This window comes from Panthera pardus, unplaced genomic scaffold (genome assembly GCF_024362965.1).
Source record: "Panthera pardus isolate Hobbes unplaced genomic scaffold, ASM2436296v1 HiC_scaffold_16, whole genome shotgun sequence".
Taxonomy (NCBI): Eukaryota; Metazoa; Chordata; class Mammalia; order Carnivora; family Felidae; genus Panthera; species Panthera pardus.
Genome location: NW_026526721.1, coordinates 51718240 through 51739355, shown reverse-complemented (window position 1 = coordinate 51739355; position 21116 = coordinate 51718240). Strand labels below are relative to the sequence as shown.

General features: G+C 32.5%; 1 long non-coding RNA gene across 1 annotated transcript in view; it reads left to right on the top strand.

Moving 5' to 3' along the window:
* The window catches only part of LOC109266338 (uncharacterized), a 129712-nt gene that overhangs the window by 98521 nt on the left and 10075 nt on the right, over positions 1 to 21116 (top strand). The window contains exon 3 of the long non-coding RNA XR_002079669.2: positions 12523 to 12770. This is a non-coding gene — a long non-coding RNA (uncharacterized LOC109266338). The remainder of the gene's footprint in view (positions 1 to 12522; positions 12771 to 21116) is intronic.

Below are 21116 nucleotides of genomic sequence, written 5' to 3'. Positions count from 1 at the left end.
TTGGTGGACTTTGTGGCATGTAATATATCCTTCAATAAAGCAGGTAAAAAATAAAAAGAAAGAAAAGAAACAGGGAGGGAACAATGTGACTTTTATAGAGTAAAGAAAGAAAAAAACCATGTGGGATATGGTCAGAGATGGAGTCAGTGGTCCTATTCTATAATCACTGAAGTCTTGGTATCAGAGTTTAGATGTTTTTACAAGGCTATGGAAAGTTTGAGTATTAGAGAGACTGGAATTAATTTATGTTTTTAAAAGATGCTCTATGTTGACTTATTTTATGTGGTGAGATTGACTAGAACCAATTATGATGCTGTTACAGTAGTTCAAACAAGAAATGACGGAAGCTAGACCAAGCATGCTGCAGTCAGATGGCAAAAAGTAGTCTGTTTGGCAAGTGGAACATCCTAGTTCATGGATGTGTTTGGGCCTCTAGAATTTTGGAATGTTTATTGCCGTGTAATGTGAGTAAATAGCCTCCCTATCACATCCCCACTCTTCAACCCAGTGCTGAACACAACTGTAAGTCAGTACTCAAGTCTCAGCCTTAGGAATTACAGTTAAAGGGAGGAGCCATGGAGAAGATACAGATCAAGGAAGTGTGATGCACCCACACTGTAACTGTTAAAAGCAATACATTTTTTTTTGTTTTTCATGTGCCTATATAAAGATGCACTGAAATGGCCATGTCAAGTTTTTTTTAACCTTAAAATGATGTATTCTTATTTGGGACTGCAAAATATTACCATATAGGTTCACGATAGTCACCCTAAATAACTGAGTAGAACTCAAAATGGACCTCAATTTTTATATGTGATGTGTAATTTGGGTTAACTGTTTAGTACTCAAATCAAATATACATTATAGAAATCTGAGTAAAATTTTTTCCTCATATTTGAAGTATGAGTTTCTATTACAATAAGGCATTTTGTTTTTAAAGAATAATTTCCGAGTAATTTTAAGTAATTAAAATTTTGAAAGGTAATTGTGAAAATTGTCTGCATGAAGGAAGTAGTTATAGCAATTTATCTTTGCTTTTTATAGGTTGAACTTATGAAACTAAACATAATATTTTTAAATTTTTAGAGAATAATTTAGGAAGAATCATTATAAAGCTGGCTTCAAGTATTTTCACATTAGAGTTTTTATGATTTTCCTTATTCAGGAAATTGAGGTGATGGAAAAGTTTGTATTACTACCAATTACTACATATAAGAAATTTGAAAAGTTTTTTTTTCCAAGAAGTTTAAAGTATAAGCTCCATATCTAAATGTTCAACTATCAGTTTTTGTTTATATAGTGAATGCTACGTGACATTTTTATGACTATTCAGAGTCAGTTTTACTTTTTTTCTGCAATGCAAACTCTGTTACCTGAAGTAAAATAATTGTTCCCATGTGATGCTTCTGATTGTCTTGATTTTCTCATAATTGGTTTACTAATTTGGAATTCACCCAGTAAGAATAGTTTCATAGTTAAAAAAAAACACAAAAAAAACCTCTGGAGTAACACATAAACCCCAACATGTTATTTGCAGAAGATAATAAAAGTTTGTTTTTATTTATTTAAATATCAAAATAGATGTTAACGATTACAGGAGAAACTCTCTTCTGCTGTTTCATTTGTTCAGAGTCTTTCCTTGTATCTCTGCCATCGTTGGCACATGGCTTCCTTCTTGCTTCTCTGTATTAAGCTAATAAATGGGAAAGACTATGGAGGGTCTCGCATGGGAGTTTTATCTCGGCCAGTATGGGAAGATGTGTATATCAATACTTTTCTTTCCGTAACTGGTCAGGACTCATGCACATGGTTAAAAATAATAATTTGCTTCTTTGTCCAAAAAAGAAGGAAATGAGCTTAGTGAGGAGCAGGCGGTCTCTACCATTACCATGAAAGAGGTGTACATTACTTTCAGATATCTAGAGAAAGAATCTTCATTTAAAAATTAAAAAAAAATAATAAATAAAAATACCAAAGAGAATTACTCTGTTCAATATTCATATAATGTCCACATCAGGATGGGATTCTTTCATCCTACTATTTCTTTCTTTCTGTCCTTTTAGAAAAATAACTTTATTGAGGCATGATTCATATACCATAGTACCCCCTTTAAAAGTGTGCATTTCAGTGGTGTATCCAGCACCACTATCTAATTCTAGAACAATTTCGGAATCCCAAAAAGAGACTCTCGGTACCTGTTAGCTATCACTCTCTCCCTGTTCCCTGTTCCCAGATGCTGGAAACCACTAATTTACTTTCTGTCTTTATGGAATTTCCTATCCAGTACATTTCAGATAAATGGAATCCTATGGTATACTGCCCTTTGTGCAGTGTTTCTTTCACTTAGTATATTTTCCAGTTTGATCTATGTTGTAACATGTATCAGTACTTCATTTATATTTTATGGCTGAATAATATTCCACTGTATAGATATTTTACATTTTGTGTATGCATTCATTACTTGTTTCCACTGTTTCACTATTATGAATAATACTGCTATAAACATTTTTGTATATATTTTTAGGTAGACATATGCTTTCAGTTCTTGGGGGTGCATAACTAAGAGCAGAACTACTAGATTGTATGGTAACTCCATATTTAACCTTTTAGGGAAGCTCTAAGCTGTTTTCTAAAACTGCTGCAATATTTTGCATTCTCACCACCAATGTATGAGGGTTCCAGTTTCTTCATCTCCTCACCAACACTTGTTATCGTTTGTCTTTAGGGTGCTAGGCATTCCACAGGGTGTAAAGTGGTATCTCAATTTGGAAGGTATTGCCATCTACCAATATTGTCTTCCTACCATGAAAATGGGATGTCTTTCCCATTGATGAAATGGGATGAAAATGGGATGTCTTTCCATTGATTTTGGTCCACTTTCATTTATTTCAACAGTGTTTTATGGTTTTCAGTATAATGTACTTCTTTTGTAAATTTATTCCTAAGAATTGTATTCTTTCTGATGCTACTGCAATTAGAATTATTCTTTTAATTATTATTATTTAATTATTATTCTTGTCAGATTATTCCTTGCTAAAATATAGAAATGCAGTTGATATTTGTGTATTGATCCTGTATACTTCAACTTTGCAGAACTCATTATTAGTTCTAATTGTGTATTTGTGTGTGTGTGTGTGTGTGTATGTCCTTTAGGATTCCTATATAAAAGATTATACCATTTGCAAATAGAGATAATTTTACTTCTACTTTTCAAAACTGAATGCTTTTATTTCTTTTTCGTGCATAATTTCCTTGACTAGAACCATGAGCACAGTGTTGACTAGAAGTGTGAGAGCAGATATCTTTGTCACAATGTTAGGGCAATTAGTCATTCATCACTAAATATAGTGTTAGCTATGGGTTTTCCATAGACGATCTTTGCTGGGTTGAGGAAATTTCCTTCTATTTCTAGTTCATTGAATTTTTTTCCTGTTCTTATGTTTTCTTTGTTTTGATTCAAGACAACAGAAAAGTTCTGTGAAAGACACAGTTTGTTGAGCTCCAAAAGGAAATTAAACTTTTGGTTCATTTTTAAAAAGAATATACATTTTAATATGCAGTACTTTGTTGCATGGATGAGTCAACATTCTTATGGCAACATGTGCTTTTTTAGTTACTTTGCCAACTTGTGTGCTTAATTCACAACATCATAACATGATAATTACTGTGATCTTTAAACAATGCATCACAGCACTTAAAATTATTAACTAATGTTTATCTAGAAAAACTGTATGCAATGGGAATGGTATAATTTAGCCTTTAATTCTAAAATGAAAATCATTAAACTTTGTGTATAAGACAGTAAAAAAGTATAAAAGGTAAGATAAAAATTCAAATTAGACACTTAGTTGATATCACACACAAATTTTTAAATAGTAGTTAAACAAAGAGATTCTACTCATCTTATGTTCTGCATACCATTGGAAATAGTTTTGCATTATTTATTAAGACAAGGGAATCTATTATTTCCCTAAGGATCTGTAAATCTAGTTTTCTACAAAGAATAACTTTAGAATATCAATTAAGTTATGCTTACACTTTATGAGTATATTATATCCATATTAGTATTTAATAATTTAATGTTGGATAAATATATAACACTGCATCATTATGCTTTATGAATCTACAGAATTAAAGTATTCATCAAAGCTATTATTACTGCTTTTTATTAGGGATGCTGATCTTTGATTATAGAAGGTAGGGATACAAAAAGTTTTATCAAATTTGCCATTAGAAAAATTTCTACCATAAAATACTTACAATATTTTAGGTAAATAAATGGGTTACAGATTAGCTTTTACAGTGTCATTCCATTAAAATATATACACAAGGAATAACTTCTTTAAAGATTATATTACTTGATTTTATTTAATACTAGGTTGTAGGAGAAATACCTCTTAAAAAAGGTACACCTTGAAAACAACTTGATTTAATTTCTTGGTTTGAGATATAACTTTACGTATATATTGATAAGCGACAAAAAGTATTAGACAGAGTTCATTTTATTATAAGTGACAAATGTCTTAAACAAACAAAGTGAATTTATTGGTTTATATATTTGGGTAGTTTAGCCATGATGTTGGCTTTGGCCCAGCTATAGCAGAGGTTCAAATAACAGGCAGTTATCATTCAATGAATTAAGTTTTTTTTTTAATTCATATAAGGCTTTCTTTGTTTCTTTGCTGACATCATTCTTAGGCAGGTCCTCAACAAATGTTAGCAACAGAGACAAATATTATTTTTTCAGCTATTGATCCTGGTAGAAAAGCAAGATCTTTTTCTCCCTCAGTTGCCTAAGCTTGGGTTATTTACCAATCTCTTAATTAAAGGATATAGTCAAGAAATTGGAGAGATTTGATTAACCAGGCTTGAACCACATAGTTTCCCTAGTTTCTACAAAATATGTTCAGTCCTGACCAAAAAGGACTGAGAATATGACAGAACAGCTCCTCAAAGGAAATGTTCTGTAGTAGAAAAGAAAGAAAGGAAGGACACAGATAATAATTATTCTGTGGGAAGAAAATAATCATTGCAATATTTTTGTTGTTTTTCAAAGTTTTCAGATTCTGAGAATGGAAAACCATTTAGTTTATATAGCTATTCTTACTGAGTCACCTAGAAAAGTAGACTAAATAATAAAAAAAAATTATCAAGTCCTGCTTTCAGTAATGATAGGATAAACCATTCCAGAAAACCCTCCTCTGCAGAAAATAGCTAATAACCTAGACATAATGCAAAAAACAATTACCTAAAATTACCAAGGAGTGAAAAGATGTAGTTGGACTCTGGTGGAGAGTTCACACAGGCTTGGAAGAGTAGAAAGAGATCTTTGCAAGCAAGCAAGAAAATCTGTTGCCAGCAATCTTGCACAATAAGAAATTCTAAAAGAAGTTCTTCAGGATGAAGAGAAACTAGTTCCTCAAGAAAGAGTGAGGAACATCAGAAGTGGAAACTATCTGGATCAAGGTTAGATTCATGGTTGTGAGACCAATGCAATTTAAAAGGATTCTAAGCTCAGAAGGAGGCCCTATGCTTGGGAATAAATACTCTGTGGCTGCCATTTTGAATTTTCTAATAACTTTATCTTTGAAGTTTATTTTATTTTATTTTTGAGAGAGAGAGAGAGAACGCTAGTGGGGGAGGGACAGAGAGAGAAGGGGAGAGAGAGAATCCCAAGCAGGCTATCAGCTTGGAGCCCAGTGCAGGGCTCAGTTTCTCAAACCATGAGATCATAACCTGAGCCAAATTCAAGAGTCAGACTCTTAACAGACTGAACCACCCAGGCCACCCCCTCTAATAATTTTGTCTTTGAATTTTTCTTTTGTATGGAAGTCTGATGGGATAAGGAAGCACTTGGGTACCTAAGCCCTTGGAGTCTCAGCTCCCACATGGTGCTACTTCCAACACTACTACAGGAGACTTCTTAGGTGCCTACACTCCTGCCTACATCCAGGAATCACTGCTATCTGCCCCCAGCATAGGCCTGGCTACAGGTTTAAGGTGGGTCAGGGTCAGGTGTGTGTGCCCAGGACCCTGAATTGAGTTGGGGGCTGATCATATATGAAGATCTGGACTCACTCCATGAATATCCTCAAGCCAGAGAGAGCTTAACATTAAATAGTAAATTAAAAAAACCATGACAAGTTAGGAGAGAGAGATTGTGGTAAAAAGAAAAGATTTTTTCTTAATTTTTAAAAACAGAGCCCCACATTTTCATTTTAACTTGATGTTACAAATTATGTAGCTGGTCCTGATTTGAGTAAATGCAAAAATCTACTTATAATTGCCTTTTTCCCCTTAATTTAAAATATACCATCACCTTATATAGTTTATGACATGCAAAACCAAGCATGTAAGACAAAGAGAAAAATTTGAAATGAGTCTAGGCTGTTGCCTTGTATACGTGAGTATGTGAACAATGGAGGGTAGATGCTGGTGAGCAGTACACATTTACTGGAGAAATTGAAATCAGGTCTCCTCAACTAAGTTCTCTTTTCTATAACTTTTAGACTAGAGATAATTGTAGTCTTTACAGCATGCCCAAGAGTTAGGGTTGGGTGAAGGGAACTCCCTGAAAAACGTTGCCATATTTCTGGCTAGAGAATCAGAAAAGTGGATTCAAGATTCCATGTAGGAATTCCAGAAGAGAAAAGAGCTGGAGAGAAGAATCCCCAAATCTGTTTATCCGTTTATCTGACTCCCAAATCATGCATCTGCAGAACAGACTAAGGAAACCCAATTAAAGAAAAACTACCAGAACAAAACCCAGAGGTATCTCATACTAAACAAAGTATTTCAGTTCAAACTCAGACAAGAAAGTTACCTCCTAAAGCAAATAAAAACAGTCAATGGAGTGAAATAACAAAATCCTGAATCGTTGCAATTTAACATTGATGCTGTCCAAAATGAAGTTCAAAATTACTTGATAACTAGGAATAACTAGGAATGAAACACAGTTTCAAGAGAAAAGGAAATCAATTGTCTGGCCTTGGGATGAACCAAATGTTTGAGCTAGGAGACATAAATTTTAAAGAGGTTATTATAACTATCATCAATGAGGAAAAATAAACTGTTTCCAAAGCATGAATATATTAATAAAAAAATAAAAACAAGGAAAAAGAATCAAATTAAAATTTTAGAACTAAAAATGTACAATATCCAAAAATAAAAATTCGGTAGGTGGACTTTTAGCCAAATGAACGTGAAAGAGGAAAAAAATGATCCAAAATATAGAATCACTACAAATATTTCAAGATAGATAACAGATAGAAAAAAAATTTAATGAACAGGGCTTCATGAATCTGTTAGGTGATAACAAATGATTGAATGAATGTTGAAATACCAGAAAGAAAAGGGAGATTGGGGCACAAAAATATTTAAAGAAATAATGGTTAAAATTTTTCCAAATTTTTTGAAAAGTAGATACTGGCTGATATAAGGTTTTAAATTAAATGAACACCAACCAAAGTTAACTCAAAAAATCCCATGTTAACATACGTTATAGTCAAACTCTTAAAAGCCAAAGCTAAACAGTGTATCAAAGCAGCAGGGAAAAAATAAAAGCAATAACAAACATATTCTGGGTAGGGGAACAATGTCCAAATTCATGGCTAACTTAACATCAGACACCATGAAATCCCAAAAATGGAAGGAAAAATATCTAAAAGTGCTGAATGAGAAAGATCTCTTAACTGAGAATTCTTTCTCTGGCTAAATTTTTTAAAAATGAAGGCAAATTCACATTTTTAAATTTAATTTAATTTAATTTTTAATGTTTATTTTTGAGACAGAGAAAGACAGAGTCTGAATGGCGGAGGATCAGAGAGAGAGAGACACAGAATACGAAGCAGGCTCCAGGCTCCAAGCTGTCAGCACAGAGCCTGACACAGGGTTCAAACTCACAGACTGAGATCATGACCTGAGCTGAAGTCAGAAGATTAACTGACTGAGCCACCCAGGCGCCCCATAAACACTTTTATATTTTACATTTTTCATATAGTAATGAGGCTATTTTAAATATCACGTATATGACAATGACTATGAAAATAAAAGAATAGCCAAAAAGGCATCAAGAATATTCAAGTTAAAAGAGAATTCTGAAAATATTTAAATAATCTTGTAAAAAGTTAGAAAAGGAGTAACAGAGGATGAAAAATATGAGACAAATATAAAACAAGAAATAAAATGGTAGACCTATATTATTTTAAATTTTAATTGAATAAACACTCCAGTCAAAAGGCAGAGACTATTTGAATGGCAAAAAAAAAAAAACCATACAAAAACCAGACGCAACTCTATGTGGTCTTCATGAGACATATTTTAAATTTACCGACACAAGATGAAAGTGAATGGATAAGAAAAATGTATCATGCGAATAGTAGTCTTATAAAGACTGGAGAGACTATATTAATTTCATAAAAAAATGGACTTTAAAGTCAAATTTACTAACAAACATAAGAGGGACATTTTATAATGATAAAGTTCAACACAACAAGAACATATAACAGCTAAAAATATGAATCTTTGAAGTACATGGAACAATTTTGACAGAATTAAAGGAATAAAGAACTTCACATTCATAGCTGCTCTCTGAGCAACTAGTCAAATCATGAGGAAAGAGACAAAGGTCTGAACAGTGCTATCAACTACACTGATTTAATTGATATTTATATATTAAAAATTCACTCTACAGCAACAGAATACATATTCTCCTTAAGTTCATATTATGTATTACCCAAGATACAAACATTCATGAACTCATCACAACAAATTTAAAACATTTGAAATTATACAGAAAATGTTTCCTGACCACAAGGGAATTTAGCTAGAAACATTAATAAGATAACAAAAAAAGAAAAACCTGAAATATTTGAAACTAACCATATACTTCTAATTATAGGATCGACAAAGAAATCAGAATTCAGATTAAGAAAGATTAGAAGCAAAAAGAATAACTTAGAATATTGTGAAAATTAATATTCATGAAAATACATCAAAATTTGTGGGATATATTGGGGCACCTGGGTGGCTCAGTTGGTTGAGCATCTGACTTCGGCTCAGGTCATGATCTCAGGGTTCGAGCCCTGTGTCGGACTCTGTGCTGACAGCTTGGAGCCTGGAGCCTGCTTTGGATTCTTTGTCTCCCTTTCTCTCTCTCTGCCTCTCTGTCTCTCTGTCTCTCTCTCTCTCAAAAATGAATAAATGTCAAAAATTTTTTTTAAAAATTTGTGGGATATAGATAAATCAGTGCTTTCAAAGAAGTTAATGTTTTTAAGTACCATTGTTAGAAAGAGGTGCAATCTCGAATCAATCTTTTAATCCTCCACCTTAAGAAACTGAGAACAAATTAGCAAATAAAACCCAAAACACATATATAAAAGTAAATAATGAAGAAAAAAATCAGAAATTAACAAAATATAACATAGAAAACAATAGGGAAAAATCAATGAAACCAAATTCTAGTTCTTAAAAAAAAAATCAATGTAATTAATTAACCTTTAGCCAAATTGATTGAAAAAGAGAGAAAGAAGACATAAATGACTAACATCAGAAAAGAAAGAGGGGACAATTTTATGCCAAATAAATTTGAAAAACTGTATGAAACATAAATTTCTGGAAAGATACAAATTAGGTAAACTGGCACAACAACAAATAGAAAACTTGAACAGTCTTAAGTAAATTAAATAAATGAAGTTTGTAACTAAAAATCTTTCCCCAAAAGACAACTCCACACCAAGGTGGCTTCACTGGTGAATTCTAGCCAAAATGTAAAGGAGAAATAATACCAATTTTAGACAAACACTTTAGGAAAATAGAGTAGGAGAGACTATTTCTCAAATAATTTTATGATGTCTGGATTATACTAGTTAAAAAATTAAACAAAGACAACACAATAAAAGAGAACTACAAGCCAATATCCCATAAAGCATAGAAGCAGAAACCCTTAAAAATATGTACAAATGAAATGCAACAAGAGTTTTAAAGAAAAATTCATCATGACCAATTAGAATTTATTCTTAAATATGCTGTTTGGCTAAACATGTAAAAATCAATTAATGTAATTTACTATATTAATAGAATGAAAGAGAAAAATTATATGTTTAGTTCCATGAATGCAAAAAAATGACAAATTTCAAAACTTTTTATTATATAAACTCTGAGCACACCTGAAATAAAAGCAGAATTCTTTACCTGATTAAATAGCCTCTATGAAATATTTACAGTTAGCCTCATATTCTGTTGTGAAAGACTCAATGCTTTCAAACTAAGGTCAGGAACAAAGTAAGAATGTCTGCTCTTACCATTTTAATATTGTCCTGGAGGTCATATCCAGTGTTATAGGGCAAGGAAAAGAAATAAAGGCATAAGACATAATCTAATTGTGGAAGACTCTAAGGGAAATCAGAATACAGCTATTACAACTATTAAGTGACTTTAGCAAGGTTCCAAGATACAAGGTCAATATATAAAAGTCAATTGTATTTTTATGTTCTAGCAATGAAAACTGAGAAAATAACGTAAGTTTTTTTATTCATGACAGCATCAAAATATTACTTAGGAATAAAAACCTGTACTATGAAAACTATAAAACATTGGAAATGGAAAGTTAAGTATACCTATATATGTAGAGAGATGTGCATAATCATGGATTGAAAGACCTGATATTATTAAAATGGCATTTCTCCCCAAATTGATTTATATATATTCATGCAACCTCAGTCAAAATCTTAATAAGTTTTGAGGCACCTGGGAGGCTCAGTCGGTTAAGCATCTGGCTTTGGCTCAGGTCATGATCTCATGGTTTGTGTATTTGAGCACTGCATCGGGCTCTGTGTGGACAGCTCAGAGCCAGAAGCCTGCTTTGGATTTGTGTCTCCCTCTCTCTCTGCCCTCCCCTGCTCCTACTCTGTCTCTCTCTCTCTCAAAAATTAATAAACAAACAAAAAAACTTAATAAGTTTTTTCTAAAGAAATTGAAAAACTGATCAAAATATATATGAAATGGCAAAATCACTTGGATAAAATAAAACATTTTCAAAATGATTAATATAATTAATATATTTGGAGAACTTTTACTACCTGATTTAAAGACTTTCTATAAATCCACACTAATCAAGACAAGACATAAACACAGATGAATTAAACGGAATAGGTAGTCCATTAATAGGCATGACGTATATGGTCAATGATTTTAGACAAAAGTGCCATATTAAATTAATGGAGATAGTATGGTCTTTTCAACAGATGGTGCTAAAAATTTTTCTGGACACAAAATAATGAGCCTCAATCCTTAATTCACATGATATGCAAATATTAACTCAAAATGGATCATAGTCCTAAAGGTAAAGGTTAAAATAAACTTCTAGAAGAAAACACAGGTAAAATATTTGTAATATTGAGTTAGGCAAAGATTTCTTTAACAGAAAATAAAAAGCAAAGGTGACTGCAAAAACAGAAAAAAGGATAAAAAAATGAGATAGGACAAATTAAAAGGAAATTGTAAAATGTAAAAATACACCCAAGTATTTCAGCAAGTATATATCAGGGTATATCAGTGAGATTAAAATTATAACTATTAGAAAGGTGAATTTAGGTGAATATTTAGACAATTTAATTGTGTATATAGGAAATCCAAAGGTTTATATGGATAACTTACTAGAACTAATAACAATGTTTTCAGGCTGATGTATGCTAAGTCAACATACAAAAATCACCTGTATTTTTATAAGCTGCAGCAAGCAGAAAATGAAATGTAAATATGTCACCAAACAGCATAAAAAATGACACCTATAAATTATCCTAACCAGAGATATCCAATATCTTCATACAGAAAAATTATTTTACAAAGTTACTATAAGACTATAGAGATAATTACATAAAAACCTAGCCAGTTGAAGATATCTGTCATATTTATAGATTTGAGTAGACAGTCCTGTAAGGAAGTCAATTATTCCAAACTTGAGTTATAGTTTTAAAGTAATCTTAATTGCTTTGTGTGTGTGAATGTGCATGTGAGTTTGTGTGCATATCTTTAGAACTATATAAGCTAATGTTAAAATTCATATAAAAATAAGAAAGATATTATTAATGGAAAATAAGCAGGTAGGAAAACTTGCTCTATTAGATTTTAAGACTTGTTTTAAAGTTATAATAACATAGACAGTGTGGCACTGCTTCCAGACAGTACTAATAGAGGAACATAAGATAGTACTGATTGCACACACAGACCCATAAATATTTAGACACTTAGTTTAAGATAAAGAGGGGAAAGGGTGGTGTTCTCAAGAAATGATATATGGAAAAACTGTAAAATTCATGATTTAAAAAGTGAAATGTAACCTTTACATCATTGCATATGAAAAAATCAATTTCAGGAGTTGAAGTTTCAAATAACTTTTATAAGGTACTACTAGAAAACATGCTCATGTCTTTAAGGTAAGGTACTATTTTCTCAACAGGTGACAAAAAAGAACTAAGCATAGAGGAAATGATAGGCAAAATTTATTCAAACTTCTCTTTTCAGAACCCTGCAGTGTGGGAGGTGATATTTGAAACATATATAACTAACAGAAGATACATATAAAGAATATATTAAAAAATGACAAAGTTTTAAAAATACAGACAACCTAATAAAGAAGTATGAAGAAAACTTGAAGGCACTCCACAAAAGATACTGTTCAAATGAAATATTTGAAAACATATTTAACACAATAACTAATCAAGAAATGGCCACTATTAAGAAGACTGAGGGGTGCCTGGTGCCTCAGTAGGGTAAGTGTCTGACTCTTGATTTTGGCTCAGGTCATGATCTCAAAGTTTGTGAGTTTGGGCCCCACATTGGATTCTGTGCTGACAGCACAGAACCTGCTTGGAATTCTCTCTCTCTGCCCCTCCCCCACCCACATGCATGCTCTCTCTCTCTCTCTCAAAATAAATAAATAAACTTAGAAAACAAAGACTGACCATACCAAGAGTGAGAAACAATGTACAACTATGATGACTCATACATTGGTGGTAGGAATATAAATGTTCAGAGCCATTTTAGAAAATAGTTTGATATAATCAAAAAGGTTACTCATTTCTATAACCTAATAATTTTATTACTAAGTATAGCACCACAGAAGAATGTCCACTTGGGCAGCAAAAGTCATGTACAATAATTTTCAGTGCAGAATTTTGTTTTTCTGTTAGCTGCAAACTGGGAACAATCCAACTGTTCATTATCACTGAAATGGTTACATAAATTATGTTATGTTTACATAATGGAATTCTGTGTGGCAATAAATGATCTACAACACATAGCATCATGATAAACATCACAGACATAAAATTGAGCAAAAGATGCCAGATACACAAATATACATAGTGTTTGATATTCTTTGTAAAAGCTGAAAAGACTAGAAATGTAGAACAGTAGTGTTTAGAGAGGTATAGTACATACACTTGAAAGATTAAAGACAAGAATAAAGCACACAAGTGATTATTACTGAAATCAGGACAGTGGTCTACTTTGGAGGAAAGGGTTATTATTTGGGAGGAAGTATGAGGTAAGCTTGCCAGGCACCGATGATGTTCTAGTTCATGGCCAGGGTGACAGGGGCACAGTTAAGATACTCCTTTGACCTGTGTATTTATATTTTGTGCACATTTCATATGTGTTATATTTCACAATGAAATAAACCAATGTGTGTGTGTGTGTGTGTGTGTGTGTGTGTGTGTGTGTGTATCAACAGTTTAGAAGTCTGTATTTTATTAGAGTTGGGATATATAAGTGGTAGTTCCTTGAATTTGCCAAGGTATGTGGCAGTGTGCTGAGAGGGCGTTGAAAGCCACATGCTAAACGTGAAATACCTCTTTTAACTTGAAGTCTGGGGATGGAAAAAGAGAGTTTTCATCAGCACAGCTAAACCATGGCTTTATATTCAACTAGTCACAGATATAGTACAGAACGCAAGGTTGCATGACTTTTAAATCTAACACTGGGTCTTAAATATTTTTAACTGTTAAAAACTTTCTCATTTTTCATGTATCACTTCAAACTATAGTCCTCTAAAACCCACCCAAAATATCCAAACCATCCTCCTCCACTGAACATACACACATACATACACACACATACAAACTAGAGTGACAAACTCTCTCCTGGAACTTTCTAGGGTTCAAAGCTAAAAATCAGTGCTGAAAAATCCTTCAATTCCTGGCCATCTGGGAAGGTTCATCAGAGGTGCTTTAGGAGCAAAGTTTTAAAAGCTCATTCTTATACCACTGTTTTATGCTTTGAACATTAACAATTATAAAATGAAGAATGAAATTATAATTCTAAAATCATGCTAAAACCAAGAAATATTTTGATCTTCAATTATATGATAGATAACCTTGAGTATTTCCTGCTATTTAGCCCAAATTATGTTTCTGTTCATGCTCAGTGGTATTGGTGAACCTCACCCCCACAAGGTTTATTTTACCTGATCTGAGGTAAGACGAGGCTCAGCTAATTTTAGCCAGAGGCAATTTTAAGGCAAGGTTAGAAAATGACTGAGGTTTGACAGATATATAACCATGAAATAAGAGAGAAGAACAAGACATCTGAGAAAGGATGATAGAATAAGTTATTGGAAGAATATTACGTGATTTATGGTAAAAAAAATGGACTGGAATATATGAAAGGGAATGATGGAGGCATTAAAACTTTTAAATATATAACATTTTTATATGAGATGAGATGAGAGTATTTAGGGTCAATACATTACATTTTGAATCACTGACTCATTTGAAGATATTTTATTCTCCTTTACTTCCAGATACCTTAAAATTCATTTTTATCATGCTCATGTCTCTGTCTTATGATCCCTTTACATTTTGGCATACACCAGTATTGCTACTAAGAAAGTCATTCTGATTTGGAAATCTTAACTCTATTTCCTGATTTTCTAATTTGAACAGTCATAATTTAGTATCTCTTTTTTATTGTATCATAGCATAAAGAAATTAATTCCACAAAGACTAAAATGACTATGAAATTGGTAAAGTACAGAATATGGCAAAAAAAATGGGTCTTATTTTCTATTAAATTGATATATAAGGAACCTGTATCTCCTGTAGGTATTGATGAGTTCCCAAGGACTAGATGCCCTTGCAATTTACTTACACATGCAAAGGTCAATTTCACTTTGGTGAAACAAAACCAAGCAAATGGAATTATCTTTAATTGAGTGACACAGTTCATTGAATCTGCCATTAGTGCTGGTCAAATAGTTCATTTTAGAATCCACTATCGGTGTGGAGGAGAGGTGGCCATAGCCCCTGTGGTATGCTTTGGAGTATGCTGAAAATCTGTGAAGTCCTATTTTATCCCTTCACCTTTCCCCAAAACAATATTTCTATGAAGTTTTGGAGTTTTATGTTATTAAATCTTGCCTCTTTCTTTAAGGTAGGTTTCAGTCCCATAGCTAAGAATGTCATTCTAGATAGTAAGGATTTTCTGAGCCTTCCCGTATTTTTTTGTGACTAACTTTGGGAGCTGCCAAGGCAGACAATCCACCCTGTTTTCAACCCAAAAAGGCCAGAAAGGTGGAAATATGTTTTATAACACTCTCAGCTCTTTTTAACTTGGAGGCATGCTGACTCTCTGGCCTTGTGCCCATGGAAAGAGACAAATGAGATGAAGCCTGTTTTTATTCCTGTTCCCAGTGCTCCCCCATCTAAGAATGACAAAAAAGTAAACTCTCCTGTTGGAAAGAGGCCCTATTTCCTTCACCAGGTCACAAGTTTAAAAGAAAATAATTGGACGCAGTCCTTAAACTGAGCATTTGCTTAAGAACAACTTGGCTGCTATTTTTGGTATTATAATAAGGAAATAAAGAATTTGTGGAGGAGTTGAAAAACTGAAGTAAAGAAAGGAGCTTTTGAAAGAAAATTCCTATTGTTTGCCTCCAATATCATTGTACATTACAGTACAAATAGCAAAACAAAGAGGAAGACAAATTCACCCTTTATTTGTTTGGCATATTGAACATGAAACTCCCTGATTTCTACTGGTCTCCAAAAAATATTCTTCAATTTCACAAATTATAGAAAATTAGATACATTGTGAAATAAGTGCTGTGAAGTGTGGAATATAGCATAGTATGTTCTAAACTAGGATGTATGAAAACATCTGAGATGTTAGTTTCCTTATAATACCTCGAGAGTAATAATTTTAAATTTCAAAGTTATCATGAAAAGAAAAAGGTAAATGCTTACTTTATTGGCGCCTCTTCAGTAGAACCTGCTGTCCTTGGTGATCAGCATTAACTGAATCTTTCTTACACAGTGGCATCCAAATTGGAGTGGACACAGAAACTGCTCACAAGTTGGACAAGGGAAACTGTCTTTCATAGGTTTATTTCCATTGAAAGACTTCTGAGTAGATGTGCTCTTTTTTTTTTTTTTTTTTTTTACCTTTAATAATATTGAGACTATTTACTTTAAAGCAGTGAAATGGGCAGCAAGGTACAGAAATTTCTCATATAGTCCTGCCCTGCTTGCTGCGTCTCCCCCATTATTAACACCCCCACATGAATCATATGTTTACTACAATTGATAAAGTACATTGACACAACATAATCAACCAAAGTTCATAGTTGATTACAATTCACTATTGGTGTTATATGTTGTATGGGTTCGGACAGATGTACAATGACAAGTATTCATCATTACAGTATCCTACAGAGTATTTTCACTGCCCTAAAAATCCTTGGTGCTACCCATTCATCCTTTCCCCATCTCTAACCTCAACTGGTTCTTTTTTAAGAGTTAAGTTTGATGCTGATGGGAAAGATTTTAAAAAACAACTCTATTGTCACATTGACTCTACATGACAACAGGCATAGCAGTGTGGATCACAAAAAGTATAAAAATCCTGATGTAATTTGCACTAGATTATAGTTTTCCTGCACAATCTGAAGGAAAAAGAACCTTCACTCATTCAATGTCCATTATACTTGTGACTCCCAATTATCTATCTCCAATCTTTTCTGGATTTTTTCATCTGAACATCTAGTATAACATGCCTAGACTTATTTCCTTTTTTCCCCACCTTTCAAAACAACCTCTTTTTTACAACCACATTCTACAAAGAAGATAGCACTAGAGGGCCAGTTAATTTTTTCATCTAGTGTTATGATCAAATGTTTTGTAAAGAGTCTTGTCAGACTCTTTATGATTTCTCTTTATTAGAAATCATCATTAGTGATGATCTGTAATATTCAATAATTTTTATTTCTATAATGATATTATTCCACTCTGGAATATATATCACAATTTCAGAAATTTGGTTCGAGAAAATACATTTTTGAAATGGTAATTTATGAAAAGTTGAAATGCTACTTTTTAGTATCGCCATTCAATAATGTCATTATAATGTTATTAGTTTGCAATTGCAACATATATGTTTAGAATATTTATATAATAGTGCTGATTAATAATTTTACCATTATGAGTTTTTGAATAAGTTAAAAGGAAAGGTAATAGAAAGATAAATCATAGGAAAATTTTCTTTCCCCTTTGGCTTTGTTTGGACAAATTCAAAATAGTTTATGAAAAGAAAATTATCTTTATCTCTCCATACCAAGTAGGATGGAGTGAGGCTTTGTCATTTTGACTTTACATATTTATTTACTTGCTAAAATAATTATTCTAAATATTTAGAGATAATTAGGTGGTCCCTGGTTTTCTTATAATAGTGATAGCTCACTGAGCTTTTGGTAAAACTGCTGACTATCAATCCCAAAGCAAAATTCAGAATGTTGCTGTAATTTCACAGGTTACAGGAAGTACTCAGTCAGCTACATACAATTACTTAATATTAGTAACAGTAAGTTTTTACTAAATGACAATTTTTAAGCTCAAAATCATAAGAAAAAGAATGACAACATAAACAATTTGGTGTTTTCAGTTCAAACTGAGATTAACATGTTCTGTATAATAAAACTGTTTTTTTAAAATAATTTCTTCATTTTATATTTTCAAAATTAGGCATTTATGCTGAGTAATACTTTATTAAGCAGTCTACCCTTATGGTTGTTATTCAACATGGAAAGATAATGCTCTGCTTCGATAAAATGATTGTATTTTATGTATAATATCAGTAAGGGCCTAGGTGAAATTGAAGCAGTTTGACATAATAGTTAAGAACATGCTTTATTGAAGTATAATTGACAAGGAAAGCTGAAAAAATAGTTAAGAACATGATTCTGGACCAGACTATTGGCTGTCAGTGTTGGCTTCACCTCTCCTTGTGTGTGCTGCAATGAGTTACCTGATCTCTGGGACCTACTTTACTCCCTATAAAAAATGGCTAACAGTCTACTCCACAGAGATATGTATAGTTCTGAGATCCAGGGGCCATATATGACTCATCAGAATTACTACATAAATGTTTAATTAATTAATTAATTAATTAATAAGGTCTAAAAAATAAAAACAGTAAAAAACAGAGAAATTTGACATGCATAGAGATTTATGACAGTGTTACCATAATGTAAATGACTCAATTTAATTTTTAATCATATTCAATTATAATTACATTGCCAATGATTTGGTAAATCATTTAAATTTTTTATTTGCATTATGTGTTTTTCAAAGTGGTCTTCTTTTTATTTTAATTATTTGTTAGCATGCAAATATCAAATAAATCAAAACTTTACTTTGATAGATTAAATGATAGAAAATGATGAACTGTAGTCCCTTTCTCTAATCAACTACCAAAGATCAAAGCTGTCATCTTGGCCCTCAGCATATCAAGAAACTGAAGCAAAATTTTTAAATACCTTCCAATTTGACCAAGAGTATTTTTCATATGAGAAATGTGATAATAAACTCTTCATCACATAATTTTAAATTATGACAATGGCATTATCCTTGCATACACCGGATTACAAAAATGCTTTCAGAGGTTGTCAGTTGAAATGGAGCCAAATATCAAAGATAGTCTATTACCTGGCACATCTTTGCATTTGCCAATTATATCCAAGACTTCTGAATTCCTTTTGTTAACCGCAAAAATACCAAAAATAACTGGGGTAATAAATGCTTAAGAGATGTTATTTGAAAAATAATTTCTGATTTCTTCAGTATAAATTTGATAAGTAGAGAGATCTATTGAGACTGTGTTTTAATATTCCAGCTCTATTTCTGTCTCTATCTCTCTGTGTCTTACTCTTTCTCTTCCTTACACACATACACATATGTGTAAGTAATTTGATCTTTAAGGCTTAGCTAATTACAGATTTGAAGGATACTCCAAAAATTGCACAATTCACTGAATTCTTTATCTCTTCTATTTTATTTGAATACAGGGTTAGATACATTAAAGTATCATGACTTTTGTCTCTTCTAACAGAGGCTCAGCACCAGATTAAGTGTTCCTCCAATTCAATAATATTTTAGCCCATTTTTTAGAAAAATTGAGCCAAAGCTTAACTTTATACAGCCACAGTTTTGTTTCCTCATCAGTGGTAGCATACTGATTTTACTAGCTCTTCAAGGCCACACCCCATAGTTCTGGAACATTTATGTTCCCTGAGCTTTCATATAACACATGGCCTCTACCTGTATATGTTGCATGGCCTTACTCTATATATTGCATGGGTTCTGAAATATACACATGAGACAACAGACAAGTCTCAAAGAATTCAGCTTTTGTAGAATCTAGATGATAAAACTATGCTCATTATCCACTAGCTGGGTTGTTGGCCTAAAGTTTTTAAAAAAAATTTTTTTAATGTTTATTTTATTTTTGAGAGAAAGAGAGACAGAGTGAGAGCCAGGAAGGGGCAGAGAGAGAGGGAGACACAGAATCTGAAGCAGGCTCCAGGCTCTGAGCTGTCAGCACAGAGCCCAACGCGGGGCTAGAACCCACGAACTGTGAGATCATGACCTGAGCCGAAGTAGGACGCTTAACCAACTGACCCACCCAGGCGCCCCAAAAGTTTTTGATTCAAGTTACAAAAAGTAATTTTGTGACTTAATGTTTTTTCTAGAAGCCTTTCCTCCATGCATTAAGACAATATAGGTGTGTGTAAATAGCTGTTTCCTAAAGGGACAGATTTAGAAGGACAGAATAGTCAATATTCTAATTCACTTCTGTGAAGGATATAAACATTTAAAAAAATTTCTTTCTGATTCCTATACACCTTTTAAAAAATCATACAAAATCCTACTCAATTGAAGAGACTCATCAAAAATAAAATATATAAAACAATGAAAAAATTTTGATTTTTTAAGTCTTTCTAATTTAGGATTCAAACATTTGGAAGTGCTGTGATTTAGAGGTAATCTTTATCATAGATGTTAGATAAACACCCCAAATTCTTCTTGGTTATGTCTTCTTTGACATGAAATAAGAATGGAGTTACTAAAGGTAAACATAATGCCATAGCTTGTCAGTTTCTGTGCATTATGTGAATGTATGCGTGAGTGTTTATACATGAGAGGGAGAGAGAATGAGAAAGTGCAAGGTTAACAAGAAAAACATCTCTGCTGTGTTATTGTCTTGCAATATTGATAACTTATTATGAGCTAAAGACCACACTTTATTCAGATTTCCCTTGCTTTTACCTATTGTCTTTTTTCTGTTTCAGGGGCCTATCCTGAATACCATATCACATTCATTCATCATGTCTCCTTAGGTTTCTTTTGGCTATGAAATTTTCTCAGACTTTCCTTGTTTTTTATTTTGTTTTGGAGGAGTACTAGTCAGTTATTTTGCAAAATTTCCCTCAACTGGGATTTGTCTTGCTTTTGTTCTAATTTTTTTTCTGTCATGATTATATAGAGTTATGTGTTTTGAGAAGGAAAATCACAGAGGTAAAATGCCATTCTCATCACATCATATCAAGATGACATGCTATCAATATGGTTTATCTCTATTGATTTTAACTTTGGTCACCTGGGTATAGTTATTTTCTATAATTTTCATACTGTTATCTTTGGAAAGAAGTCACTATGGATCATTCTAGTCATGTATCTTCCATTATAGTACCATTTGGAATAATTATAGGGCACTATAAAGAAATCCTGTTTTCAATGCCCTGCCCCAGTTCATCAAAAAAAATTGCTGTTTACTGTCTCTATAAT